General features: G+C 36.7%; 1 protein-coding gene across 2 annotated transcripts in view; it reads left to right on the forward strand.

Moving 5' to 3' along the window:
- TRIM24 (tripartite motif containing 24) overlaps positions 1–14,701 on the forward strand; it is a 120,405-nt gene that overhangs the window by 18,969 nt on the left and 86,735 nt on the right. The gene's annotated exons all lie outside the window — the stretch shown is intronic.

Here is a 14,701-nt window from a genome sequence, read left to right on the forward strand (position 1 = left end):
TCTTCTGCACACAGCAGTGTGTATTAAGTTGATGATCGTTCAAGTTTGAACCCATTATTCTCTCCTCCCCAGCGTTTTAGGGATATGTTTTTATATTTTATGTCCTTTTTTTGGGTGAGTTCCTTGACTGATTTTTACAGAAATATTCAGTGCTACTGGTTTTGTGTTTCCTGCGTTTATGCTGTCACTTTTGGTCTTTCCTTTCCACTGGAAGAGTCCCCTTCAATTATTTCTTGCAGTGCTGGTTTAGTGGTCACGAACTCCTTTAATTTTGGTTTGTCTGGGAAACTCTTTCTCTCTCCTTCTATTCTGAATGATAGCCTTGCTGGATAGAGAGTATTCTTGGCTGCAGATTTTTCCCACTCGGCACTTTGTATATATCATGCCACGCCCTTCAGGCTTGCCAAGTTTCTGTTGAGAAATCTCCAGCTAGCCTTATGGGCTTTCCCTTATAAGTTAAGGGCTTCTTTTGTCTTGCTGCTTTTGAGAATTTTTTTCTTTGTCACTGTATTTTAGCAATTTCAGTTACAGTATGTCTTGGTGTTGGCCTGCTGTTGTTGATTTTGATGGGAGTTCTCTGTGCCTCCTGAATCTGGATGTCTGTTTCCTTCCCCAGATAAGGGAAGTTTTTAGCTATTATTTCTTCAGATTAATTTTCTGCTCCCTTTTCTCTCTCTTCCTCTTCTGGGATTCCTATAATATGAACGTAGTTACGTTTGATGGAGTCAACTGAGTTCCCTCACTTTGTTCTCATGTTCCATAATTCTCTCTCTTGATCAGCTTAATTAATTTCTATTACTTTGTCTTCTAGGTCATTCATTCCTTCCTCTGCTTCTTACAGCCTGCTGTCTTTGCATTAAGCATGTTTCTAACCTCAGTTATTGCACTCTTTGTCTCTGATTGATTCTTTTTTAACTCTTTTATCTCTATGGTAAGGTTCTCACTGATGTCTTCCATTCTTTTCTCAAGCCCAGGAAGTACTTTTATGATCATTAGTTTAAATTCTCCATCAGGCATGTTACTTACATCCATTTTGCTTGGGTCTCTTGCTATGGTCTGGTCCTGTTCGTTGATTTGGGAAATATTCCAATGTCTCATTTTGTCTAACTCTGTCTCTGTGTGTTAGAAATGTCAGCTATGTCTCCTGCTCCTGAGAGGAAATGGCTTTCTGAAGAAGAGGTCCTCTAGTGACTCAAGTGCAGTGTCTCCTATGTGAGTTTGTATGTTCTGCTGTTGAGAACTGGTCAGTTTTTCCTTCAGTCCAGTTGTCTGTGGAGAGGCTCTTTTTGCCTGTTGTGGATAGTGTTTGGTCCCCAGCTGGGTGAGACATGTTTTAACAAGGCATGTACTGGTCTGTTTGGGAAATGAGACCTGCCACTGCTGCTACTGGAACTGAGGTCCTGCAAAATGCTCGGGTCAAGAGACAAGGTGTTGAGTAGGGTTTGCACTAGTCTTGTGGGGGAGGTAGCCTGCAGCCCTAGGACTGAGGCAAGCATCACTGGGAAGGGCGAATCCACCAAAACATGGGCGGTAGGGGAGGTAGCTTGGTGTAAGCAGGTTAGGGAGAGTGTGTGCCCTGCGGGTTCCTGCAAATGATCATGTGTTTATCCTGGGGAGCAAGTGAAAGAAATGGCCATTTCACCTGCTAGCTCCTTTGTTCCTGGAGGGGTCTCCCCAGGATCCCTGTCCCTCCAGGTCAAGGTCTGAGATGAATATATAACTCTCCCTCCCATCTGCCCCTGGTGTTTTTCAAACTGTTGCTGCCATGCTGTATCACTGCTGGCTCTTTGTCTTGCTGTGTCTTTAAGGGTGGGAACTCTGCTTTTTAGTACCCTCCATACTCTCCAAGAGCAGAGCCCACCACCAATTTTTAGATTTCCAGGCTTTAAGTCCTGTTGTAAGAACTGATAAGATTCATCCCCTCTCACTTTCAAAGCCAAATGTTACAGGGATTTGTTTTCCCTGTGTGGGCTTCCTGGTGTGATAGTCTGTTTTTTGCCTTTTCTTCGTGCCATGGGCATCCTCCCTACCACAGTCGACCACAGTCCATTTCACTCCCAAGCCATGTTCGCCCTTCCACCCTTCTTTAAGGTAGCCTTTTCTCTCCCTTTAGTTGTGGACTCTGTTGTGTCAGTCTTTGGGTGGTTTTCTGGGTTATTTATCTGATGTGAGTGTTAAGCTAGTTGTATCAGTGGGTCGAGGTGAGCTTAGGGTCCTCCTCCTCTGCCATCTTCCCAGCCTCCTCTGCAGGGAATTCTTATGTGTAATGGTAGAACTTAATTCAGTGATAGGGATAAGGGGTGACAAAGTAGTATATACTCATTATGTGCTCTGACAGTGTAGATACAATGTAATTACTCAAGAACTTAAGGAATATAGTTCACATGAATCTTTCCTGAGGAAGCTATTAGATACTAAATTTCAGACAGCAAAGAAGTGGTTTAATAGGTTCATTGGTTGCCTTAAAGAAATTCACCAGGGCATCAAAGGATATTATTACTTTAAATAGATGCTGGGGGTGTATGGTGCAGGGATGGTATAAGGGGAAGGAAGGAGCTAATTTCTATATTTATACCAGGAAATCAATAGGCCATATCTAATAGAGGACTAAGGTTACGTAAAGGTACGAAGATAACCATTAAGACAAAAACCCAAACCTCTCTAGATGTCAAAAGAAGTATGAAGGAAATAGAATGAAAGAAACACACACAGTGAAATAATTTTTATATTTTCTCTGACGGAATTGAGACCATATCAGTAAATGGGCTTAATTGAGCTAATAAGAGAAAAAAAATATTTTCAGGTTAACTAACATAGCAAAATCCAGTTCTGTCTTCTATGCATATAACCACAAAACTGAAAGTCTCAGAAATGTTAAGAAGAAGTTAGGCAAAGATGTACCAGACAAATCAAATAAAAAGAAAACAGAGGTCACTATTTTGATGTTGCACAAGGTAGAACTCAGGCCAGAAAGCATTAAAGAGGTAGGACACATTACAGTGCTACAGCTGCAAGTCTCAATGAAGATGTAATATTGGATACATGGATATTGATGACAACTTCAATTTTTGCAAATTTTTGGAGGAATTGATAATGAGAAACATATTAATAATAGAAAACTTAAAATCTCTCTCAGTTGTGGATAGATCAAGCGGACAAAAAGTTTTATAACGCTACTAAAGATCTAAATAACACAACCAAAAGGTGGATCTCATGGTCGTATATTGCATTTGAGAGAATAAACCTTCTTTGCAAATGCACATGGAACACTGATTAAAAATGATAGCAGTAGTTTCCCTCATCTGTGGTTTGGTTTTCCATAGTTTGAGTTACCCACAATCAGAGGCAGTCCACAAGCAGATGACCCTCCTGTTGACATATTGTCAGAAGGTCAGTAGTAGCCTAACACTATGTCACCGTGCCTACATCATTCCCCTCACTTCATCTCATCACATAGGCATTTTATCATCTCACATCATCACCAGAAGAAGGATGAGTATAGTACAGTAAGATATTTTGAGAGAGATCACATTCACATAACATCTATTATATTGTAATTGTTCTGTTTTCTTACTGGCTGTTATTAGTCTCTCAGTGTGTCTAATTTATAAACTAAACTTTATCACAGATATGTATAGGAAAAAACAGCATGTATAGAGTTCAGTACTGTCCATGGTTTCAGGAATCCAATGGGGGTCTTGGATAAAGAATGGTTGGAGGTGGGGGGACTACTGTATTTGTTGATATATATAAAAAGAAATTCCTTCACATTTCTTTCCAAAATATATAGCATTTTTTGACCAAAAAAAAAAAAAAAAGTCAGAATGCACTCTACTTGGAAACTAGCAAATAACAAACATGCTGCCAAACAACTCTTGGCTTAAAGTGAAAATGCAAACAAAATTGCTAGGTTTCCTGACATGACACATCAGGATCAATAGGTTACAGCATGGTTGAGAGGGATGGATAGTGAACATTTTAGAGTTTGTGGACATGTGGTTTCTTTTAACTTTCACACTTTTCTGTTGTAGCAGAAAGCAGTCATAGACAATATATAAAGCAATCACAGACAATATACAAAGTCAGGTGTAGCTGTGTTCCAATAAATCTTTATTTAACAAAACAGGTGGCAGGCCCAATATGGTTCATGGAGTATAGTTTGCCAACCTCTGTGTTAAAGCCAAAGCAGTTACCATTAGAAAATTCTTAGTGTCAAATGCTTACATGAATGCAAATAAAAATAAACAAACACTCAGATAGAAAAGCAACAAATATAGGGGTGCCTGGATGGCTCAGTTAAGTGGATGCCTTCAGCTCAGGTCATGATCCTGGAGTCCTGGGATCGAGCCCCACATCGGGATCCCTGCTTAGCGGGGAGTCTGCTCCTCCCCCTGCCCCTCACCCCACTCATCCTCTCTCACACATAAATAAATAAAATATTTTTTTTAAAAAGCAACAAAAATAAATGAAAAGAATGCAGAAGGAAAGATTTAATACTGGTAAAAGTAATGAGTTTTAGATAACAGAATAATAGAATTTTCGTTCCTTAAAGTTTGTTTTGTTTGTCAAACAGATAACTTATCAGCTAACTAAACTTTTAAAAAGAAGAAACCTTAAATATAATGGGAAAGGAAGCCTCAAAACAGGAAATTTATTCACAAAGATAACTTTATGAGAATGTATGCAAATAGATTTGAAAATTATTGATGAAAAGGATTTTATAGGAAAAAAATTTATCTCAATTGACCCAGAAGAAAGAAGCACTTTAAGTAGACCAGTTTCATCATGACAAAGATTTATTCTAGGAATACAAGAGTCAGTATTTGGATTTTAGAGCCAAGGAGAAAAATTGTATGATTGTCTCCATAGTAAAAAAAAAAAAAAAAAAAATTCTCATTTGGCAAAATTCAACTCTCCTTCATGTTAAGAATAATTAATAAAATAGGAATTGATAGATACTTAAAAAAGAAATCAAATGTAGTTCCTCTTAACAGCCAGCATTTTAATGAGGGAAACTCTGGAGACTTTACCTATAAAATCAATAAAAAAAATTGAGAGAAAAAATTGTAGAATTAAGTTGCAGGATATGAAATTATAGAGAAATCAGTACCCTTCATGTCACCAGTTAGAAGATATAATGGAAGAGAAGTTTCCATTGTAATTGTAAGAATTCAAATAAAGTCTGGAAATCTAACTTGTATATAATCCACATGATGAAAACAGGACACTTCTTTGGGGGGTTATTTATTTTTTTAATTTAAATTCAATTAATTAACATACAATGTATTATTTGTTTCAGGGATGTAGGTCTGTGATTCATCAGTCTTATACCCAGTGTTCATTACAACACATATCCTCCCCAATGTCCATCACCCAGTTAACTCCATCCCCCCACCCCCCTCCCTTCCAGCAACCCTCAGTTGAAAACAGGACACTTCTGAAAGACTTAGAAGCAGACTTGAGCCAAATGAAAAGGGATTCCTTGTTTATAATAAGGATGAGATATTAAAGCATATAAAATGTATGTAATTAAAGTAGCATAGTACTGGTGAGTGAGTAGACAGATGCAAGGAGCATGAGAAAAACATCCAAAAACAGACATAATGTATATGAAAACTTCGTATATAATAAAAGTGGCATTTCAAATCATAGGGAGAAAACAAATACTTTTAATGACTATTACTAGGACAATTGATCAGTCATCTGGAAAAATATTTGATCTAATTCTACAATATACCAGAATAAGTTCCATATTGATTGGAGGTTTAAGATGTAGAAAATGAAATACTGGAAGAAAACAACAATGGATTCCTCTTTACCTGGGAATAGAGGGAATTTTTCCCAACCATCCTCTCAAATGTAGAAACAATGAGGGAAAGATTGGCAAATTTGCATATGTGAAATAGAAAACAATTACACTATAATGAGCACCATAAGCAACTATAAAGGCAAATGGTAAAGTAAGAGAAATATTTCCAACTTCTATCCAGAGAGCTAATCCTCCTAATATTTTAAAGTACTTCTAAAACTTGTGATGAAAAAGACCCACAGCCTCAAAGAAAAAGGGTAAACTTATGTTGAAATCCCATGAAAAATAAGTACAAATTGTCCTTATGCTGATGTACTTATAGTAGGAGAAACACAAATTAATTGTGATGAAGCACCATATTTTCACCTACCAGAATGGAAAAAAAGAATTGGCATTATACTTTTTGGGTGAAACTGGGGGGAAAGTAAGTCATTCAGTAATATTGTCAATGAGAATATAGAATGTTAAAATTCCTATGGAATGGAATTTGGCAACATCTAGCAGAATTAGAAATGCATTTCTCCTTGACCCAGCAATCTTCACTTTTAGAAATATATCCTGAAGATAGAATTGCAAAAGTATAAAATGAGGTATGTACAGGCTTGTAGCATTGTTTGCAATAATGAAAGATTGGAGTGCCCAGCAGTAGATAACTAGTAGAATATATTATGAAATATCACTGTGCAGATGTAGAAGAGAAATGAGAAAGTTCTGTATAGACTGCTATGGAGTGAATGAATTCCAGGTTGTATTATTGAGTTAAAAAAGAGGTGTAAAATATGTATTAAATGACCAGTTTTTGGGAAATGGGGTGAAATTGTGTGTGTGTTTCTTAGCTCTTTCCACTCTTAGGGCCTAAAAGCAGCAATATCTCAGTAACAAAAAATAAGAGAATATATGCATATAATCTAAAAGAAACAATAAAAAAACTGAAAATGGCTACTGAGGGAGGCAAGAGAGAACAGGGAAGAGATTAAGGATGAAAACTAGATCTGTGTAAATGTTACTTGTATTGCAGCATTGATTTTGGAATAATATAAATGTGTTGTATAACAAGTAAAGACTAAAGTACTAACCCTACTCCCCCCCCCAAAAAAACCCCACCCTGAAACAAATGAACATTATATTATGTTCAACCAGGTATAAAGTTTTACTAACATAGTAAAGAATTTTTTTTTAAGATTTTATTTATTTGACAGAATGAGAGAGCACAAGCAGTGGGGAGCAGCAGAGGGAGAGGGAGAAGCAGGTTCCCCACTGAGCAGAGAGCCCGATGTGGGGCTCCATTCCAGGACCCTGAGATCATGACCTGATCCGAATAACTGAGCCACCCAGGTGCCCCATAAAGAATTTTTTGAACTGATTTTAAATCACAGTGTTAATTATCACCCTAGAATGCTGTATTCTAAACCCAAAAAAACTTGTATTTCATTCAGTGGCCTATTTTTAGTGATTATATTGGTATGATTACTTTGAAACTATTTAGATTTCACATGGCATAAAACAAATAGATAATTATGTTCAGGTCATTAGGCAAAAGAATTCCCAGGATGATGATGAAAGAAAAGTCCCAGGATGGCAGCTTGCAACAAGCTTGGGAAAGATTGGAGCTTGAGGAAGGACTTCAGATTTCAAGAGGATACATCTTAACAAAAGTGAACTTCATAGGTTACTTGATATAGTTGAACATACTGAAAGGGGTTTGCAGTTCTGTTGGAAATTTTTGCGCTGATTTAGTGGTGAATACGTAAAAACAAAGCAAATAAATGCAGAAATTGTTTATTACTAAGAACAAAATTGGAGAAAGGAAATAATGGTAATATGCTCTGTGGCTCATACTGTGAATATTATTAAATGGTTATAAATGGTTTGATTTAATGGAAAACTAATAGAAATAAATTTTAAGAGGATGAAGAGGGAAAAATTTAGAATAGCACCATCTTCTGTACAGTTGGACTAGTGATTGCTGTTTTTTATAATAACTTTAGTAATACTGTAATTTTAAAAAGAAGGTATGTGCATTAGTAAAATTAAAAAAAAATTGTCATGCATGTTGATTATATATCAGGGAAAATTACTTTGAAAGTAGAAAAAGTCTTAAAATCATACCTGTGATAGTATTTTAGTAAAGCTCAGCTTACTTAAGTAATATTTAATTTGACTATGGAGATACTCATTATTTATATGCTCTCTCTTTTCCTGTATATCCAACGCGGGTTTTGAAAGTACTAAGGCAGAGGGGCGCCTGGGTGGCTCAGTCGTTAAGCGTCTGCCTTCGGCTCAGATCATGATCCTAGGGTCCTGGTATCAAGCCCCACAGCGGGCTCATTGGGCTCCCTGCTCAGCAGGAGTCTGCCTCTCCCTCTCCCACTCCCCCTACTTGTGTTCCTGCTCTCACTCTCTCTCACCCTGTCAAATATATAAATAAAATCTTAAAAAATAAAAGTACTAAGCCAGAAGTTAAAGCTTCAGCCTTGACTTTATAAAGCTACTCTCCCAAACAAATTCTGTCACTTCTCCTTTTTACCTTTGTCAGAAATCTGTTCTCTTCTTTTGCCTTCCTAGTTCAGGCCTTTTTTACTTCTCATTATAGCTACTTCCTACCTATTCCTCCTGCTTTCTCAGTTTTGTTGAAGAGGCTTTTTTTCCCCCTCCTCTAAAACTAGGACTTTTAAATTATGTAAAAAATGTGAGGGAAACACATGTACAATTAACAATTTAAATGAATACACATGTAACCACCTAGGTCAAGAAATGAACACTGATAGAAGTTCCTTGTGTGTTTCTTTGTTGTCACCCCTTTCCTCTCCTATCGTAGGTGATAACCATCTGCCCAATAACTGTGTTCATCATTCTCTTCATTTACCTTATGGTAAATATGTAATTGAGTTTTGCCTGTTTAGGGACTTTGTGTAAAAGGAATAATATTGGGTATATTTCATTTCATTTCTTGCTACTTTCATTTAACTTTGAAGGGATCATCCATGTCATTGCATATAGCTATAGTTCATTCACTTTTAATGCTGTACAATAGCACATTGTCCAAATATGTCACACATTTTTTATTGTTGCTGGGCATTTGAAATCTTGCTTGCTTTTGGCCTTTTAAAGCAATGCAGCTGTTAACATTCTTGTTGATGTATCCTGCAGTTCATGTATATGAGATGAGTACTGAGTTTTTTGACTGAAACTAGAATCTTAAGTTCAACTTAACTCTTACCAACTCTCATATCCCTACCAGCAGTTAATATGCGTTCTGTTTGCTAACATGTGGCTCACCAGCATTTGGTGTTACTCATCTTTATGTCTCATGGTCAGTTTCTTGTTAATGTCATTGGGTCTCATATGCTTTACCCAAGTACCAGTTAGGTTGAGAATCTTTCATATGCATATTGACCATTTGGATTTCAGCTTTTGTGAAGTGCTTTTTCAAATCTCTCTTCCATCTTTTTATTGGGCTTAATAAGAGTTCTTTAATACTCTAGATATCGTCTCTGATTGTCTTTTTTTATAGTCTTTGACTCAATTAATTTTATGAATCTTATTGTGTGGTCAGTGCATTAGTTTTAAGAATCTTTCCATACCCCAAAGTAATGAAATTATCTTCCTCTGTTCTCTTTTTAAAGCTCTATAGTTTGGCCCTTTACATTTAAATTTTTGTTTCAAATTGCATTTGATTTATATATTGGAATCAAGTTTCATTTTTTACCAGCTGTCCCAGCACCATTACTGAAAATACCATTCTTTTCCTAATGCACTGCCATCCTTATCAGTTATTAGGTATTTATGGATGAGTGAGTGTTTCTCAGCACTTGATCTGTTTTTCAGCCAGTTTTCCTCTGTTGGTCTGTTTGTCAGTCCCTGAACCAGTGCCACTCTCTCTTAATCACGAAGTCTTTACCATAGATTTTGATAAGTGGTAAAACATGTCTTTATGTAAACCCTGGCCACCACTTGTTATTATTCTTCAGAAACAGTTTTTTATTAAATTATTTTTAGCTGTTTCAATTATTATATAAATTTTGGAATCCATTTTCAAGTTTCACAAAAAACCTGATAGGATATTGATTGTGGGAACTGTTAGATCAATTTGGGTAGAATTTATATGTTTGTAATAGTGAGTTTTCTAATCCACAGCTATGCCATATCTCTTACTATGTTTTCTTTAGTGACTCATTAAATAGGTGTAATTATTACCATAGGGCTTTTGCACACATTCTCTTAGGATTTTTCCTGGGTACTTGATAGTTTTTGATATTCTTATAAATGGTGTCCTATTTTAACTCCATTTTTACCTTTTTGTTCCTGATAAATAAAAATACAAATGTGTTTTAAGTATTAACTTCTTTTCAGTAACTTTGTTGAATCTTACTAATGCTAGTAATTTCTTTATACATTTGTTGGGCTTTTCAACATTTATAGTCACATCTACATATCATATCATAGCTGTGAATAACAACACTTTTTCTTTCATTTCTAATCCTTAAACCTTTTTTTTTTTTTTGCCTTACAGTGCTTCCTAAAATCTCTAGTGTGTTATATCTTCTATAAAATTATAGATGTTGTTTTAGTATATGAAACATAGTGTTTTAATAGCCTACTATTTCGCTTATTGGTGTGAAAGATTCCTGCCCTAAGGTTATAAGAATGACCCCACACGCAACACCCAACACTGGACAGATGAAATTGAAAGCGGTTTATTAGTCATATATACTCATGCCCTGGGGGGAAGACACTGTATGCCATGCAAGGCCATAGGGGGGTTGCACTGGAGGCAGCGTGAAAAATCAGGTACCACTGGAGGCAGGCTTTGTATGTACTATTAGGAAATTTGTATATACTGTTAGGAAATTGGAGTGCCCACTCATTCCCACAAGAGGATGTGATTGGCTTGTTTGAATAATTCTGTAAGCTGGCAGGGAATTGAAACCCACTATTCAAGGATAAGCAGAAATTGTGCCTGGTCCCTTTGATACAGGAGGCATGTTTTATTAGGGGACCTTATCTGTTCCCACTGGAGGGGAACTTGTGGTTAGGCTATTCAGGGCTGTCCCAATTTTACCAAAATTGAGGCAGCACATAATACTAAGCCTTAATTTTAGGCCTTCTACCCCATTTATTACTAAAACCCACAAAAGGCTTTAGGGTTTCTTTTTTGTTTTTTTAATCGTGAATAATTTTTTTTTAATCAAATGCGTTTTTTGTATCTAGTGAGAGGATAATTTTATCCTTTTATCTGTTAAGTGGTGAATTCTAAGAATTGATTTTTTTTTAAGATTTTATTTATTTATTTTAGAGCACGAGTGGGGTGGGGAGGGGAGAGGCAGAGAGGGAGGGAGAGAATCTCAGGCAGATCCCATGCAGAGCACGGAGCCCCACAGTGGGGGAGGTGGGCTCCATCCCAATACCCTGAGATCATGACAGGAACTGAAACCAAGAGCCTGACACTCAACCTACTGAGCCACCCAGGTGCCCCTAAAATTAGTTTTCTAATAAAATAATCTTCATTCCTAGGCAGAACACTACTTAGTGGTGGTATTTTATCCTTTTTACATGTTGTAGAATTTGGTTTGCTAATAACATTTTAAGATTTTTGCTTCTGTGTTTGAGTTATATGGAATTTTTCCTTTTTTCCTTTCCTATTTTTTGGAATAGTTTGAGAAGAATAGTTGTTAACTCCTTTAAATGATTGGTAGAATTCACCTGTGAAGCCATCTGCTCCTGGACTTTGGTTTGTTGAGATTTTTTTGATTACTGAATCAATTTCATTGCTGGTTATCATCTCTCCAGGTTTTCTATTTCTTCCTATTTCATTTTTGGTAATTTCTGTTTCTAGGAATTGATCCATTCCTTCCAGGTTGTCCAATTTGTTGGCATATAATTTCTCATAATATTCCTTTATAATTGTATTTCTATGATGTTGGTTGTTATTTCTCCTCTCTCATTTGTGATTTTATTTGGATCCTTTCTCTTTTTGATAAGTCTGGCTAGAGGTTGATCAACTTTATTAATTTTTTCAAAGAACCAGCTCCTGGTTTCATTGATTATTTTCTGTTTAGATGTCCTGTCCATTGATGTAAGTGGGATGTTAACATCCCCTACTATTATTGTATTATTATCAATGAGTTCCTTTATGTTTGTTATTGTTTTATATATTTGGGTGCTCCCATGTTTGTTGCATAAATATATGTGATTGTTATATCTTCTTGTTAGAGTGTCTCCTTTATTATTATACAGTGCTCTTCTTTGTCTCTTGTTACAGTCTTTGTTTTAAAGCCTAGTTTGTCCACTCTCACTTTTTGCAGATGACATGATACTCTATGTGGAAAACCCAAAAGACTCCACCCCTAGAATTCATACAGAAATTCAGTAAAGTGGCAGGATATAAAATCAGTGCAAAAAAATCAATTGCATTCGTATACACTAACATTGAGACAGAAGAAAGAGAAATTAAGGAGTCAGTCCCATTTACAATTGCACCCAAAACCATAAGATACCTAGGAATAAACCTAACCAAAGAGGCAAAGGATTCGTACTCAGAAAACTATAGAACAGTCATGACAGAAATTGAGGAAGACACAAAGAAATGGGAAAACATTCCATGCTATTGGATTGGAAGAACAAATATTGTTAAAATATCTATGCTACCTAGAACAATCTACACATTTAATGCAATCCCCATCAAAATACCATCCCCTTTTTTCAAAGAAATGGAAAAAATAATCGTAAAATTTGTATGGAACCAGAAGAAACCCAGATTAGCCAAAGGAATGTTGAAAAAGAAAACCAGAACTGGTGGCATCACAATTCTGAACTTCACACTGTATTGCAAAGCTGTAATCTTCAAGACAGTATGGTACTGGTGCAAAAACAGACACATAGATCAGTGGAACAGAATAGAGAACCCAGAAATGGACCCTCAACTCTATGGTCAACTAATCTTCAACAAAACAGGAAAGAATATCCAGTGGAAAAAAGATTGTCTCTTCAACAAATGGTGCTGGGAAAATTGGACAGCTACATGCAGAAGAATGAAACTGGACCATTTCCTTATACCATACACAAAAATAAACTCAAAATGGATGAAAGACCTAAATGTGAGACAGGAATCCATCAAAATCCTAGAGGGGAACACAGGCAGCAACCTCTATGACCTCAGCTGCAGCAACTTCTTGCTAGACATGCCTCCAAAGGCAAGGGAAACAAAAGCAAAAATGAACTGTTGGGGACTTCATCCAGATAAAAAGCTTTTGCACAGCAAAGGAAACAGTCAACAAAACCAACAGAATGGGAGAAAATATTTGCAAATGACATATCAGATAAAGGGCTAATATCCAAAATCTATAAAGAACTTATCAAACTCAACACCCAAAGGACAAATGATCCAGTCAAGAAATGGGCAGAAGATATGAACAGACACTTCTCCAAAGAAGACATCCAAATGGCCAACACATGAAAAAATGCTCCACATCACTTGGCATCAGGGAAATACAGTCAAAACCACAATGAGATACCACCTCACACCAGTCAGAATGGCTAAAATCAACAAGTCAGGAAATGACAGATGTTGGCAAGGATGTGGAGAAAGGGGAACCCTCTTACACTCTTGGTGGGAATGCAAACTGGTACAATGACTCTGGAAAACAGTATGGAGGTTCCTCAAAAAGTTGAAAATAGAGCTACTCTATGACCCAGCAATTGCACTACTGGGTATTTACCCTAAAGATACAAATGTATCTGAAGGGGTATGTGCACCCCAGTGTTCATAGCAGCAATGTCCACAATAGCCAAACTGTGGAAAGAGCCCAGACGTCTATCAACAGATGAATGAATAAAGAAGATGTGGTGTATATATACAATGGAATATTACTCAGCCATCAAAAAAAATGAAGTCTTGCCATTTGCAACAATGTGGATGAAACTAGAGGGTATTATGCTAAGCGAAATAAGTCAATCAGAGAAAGACAATTATATGATCTCACTGATTATGGAATTTAAGAAACAAAACAGGATCATAGGGGAAGAGAGGAAAAAGTAAAACAAGATGAAACCAAGGAGGGAGACAAACCATAAGAGATGCTTAATCATAGGAAACAAAGTGAGGGTTGCTGGAGGGGAGGGAGGTGGGGCGATGGGGTACCTGGGTGATGACATTAAGGAGGGCATGTAATACAATGAGCACTGGGTGTTATATAAGATTGATGAATCACTGATCTCTACCTCTGAAACCAAAAATATAAGTATTGCTCCTGCTTTCTTTTGACATCCATTTACAAGATAAATGTTTCTACATCTCACTTTCAATCTGCAAGTGTCTTTACGTCTAAAATGAGTGTCTTGTAGGCAGCATATAGATGGTTTGTTTTTTTTTAATCCATTCTGTCACCCTCTTTTTTTAAAGATTTTATTTCTTTATTTTTTGGGGGGAGGGTGTGGAGGGATGGAGCAGAGGAAGAGGGAGAGAGGAGCTCAAGGAAACTCTGCATGCTAAGCATGGCGCCCTCACAGGGCTCGATCTCATGGCCCATGAGATCATGAACTGAGCCAAAACCAAGATTCAAACACTTAACCAACCAATTGTGCCACCAAGGTGCCCCACCCTATGTCTTTTGATTAGAGTGTTTACTCCATGTACATTCAAAGTAATTATTGATAGTATGCATTTAGTGCCATTTTATTACTTGTTTTGTGGCTGTTTCTGGAGATTTTCTCGGATTCTTTCTTTCTCTCGTGTTGCTGATTTTCTTTAGTGATATGTTTGGAGTTCTTTCTCTTTATTCTTTGCATGTTTATTAGTGGTTTTTAATATAGGGGTGCCATTAGGTTTGTGTATATAGCGTCTTCTGCACACAGCAGTGTGTATTAAGTTGATGATCGTTCAAGTTTGAACCC

Source organism: Eumetopias jubatus, unplaced genomic scaffold (genome assembly GCF_037043125.1).
Source record: "Eumetopias jubatus isolate StellerSeaLion01/CBP00866 unplaced genomic scaffold, mEumJub1_p1.0 scaffold_14, whole genome shotgun sequence".
NCBI lineage: Eukaryota > Metazoa > Chordata > Mammalia > Carnivora > Otariidae > Eumetopias > Eumetopias jubatus.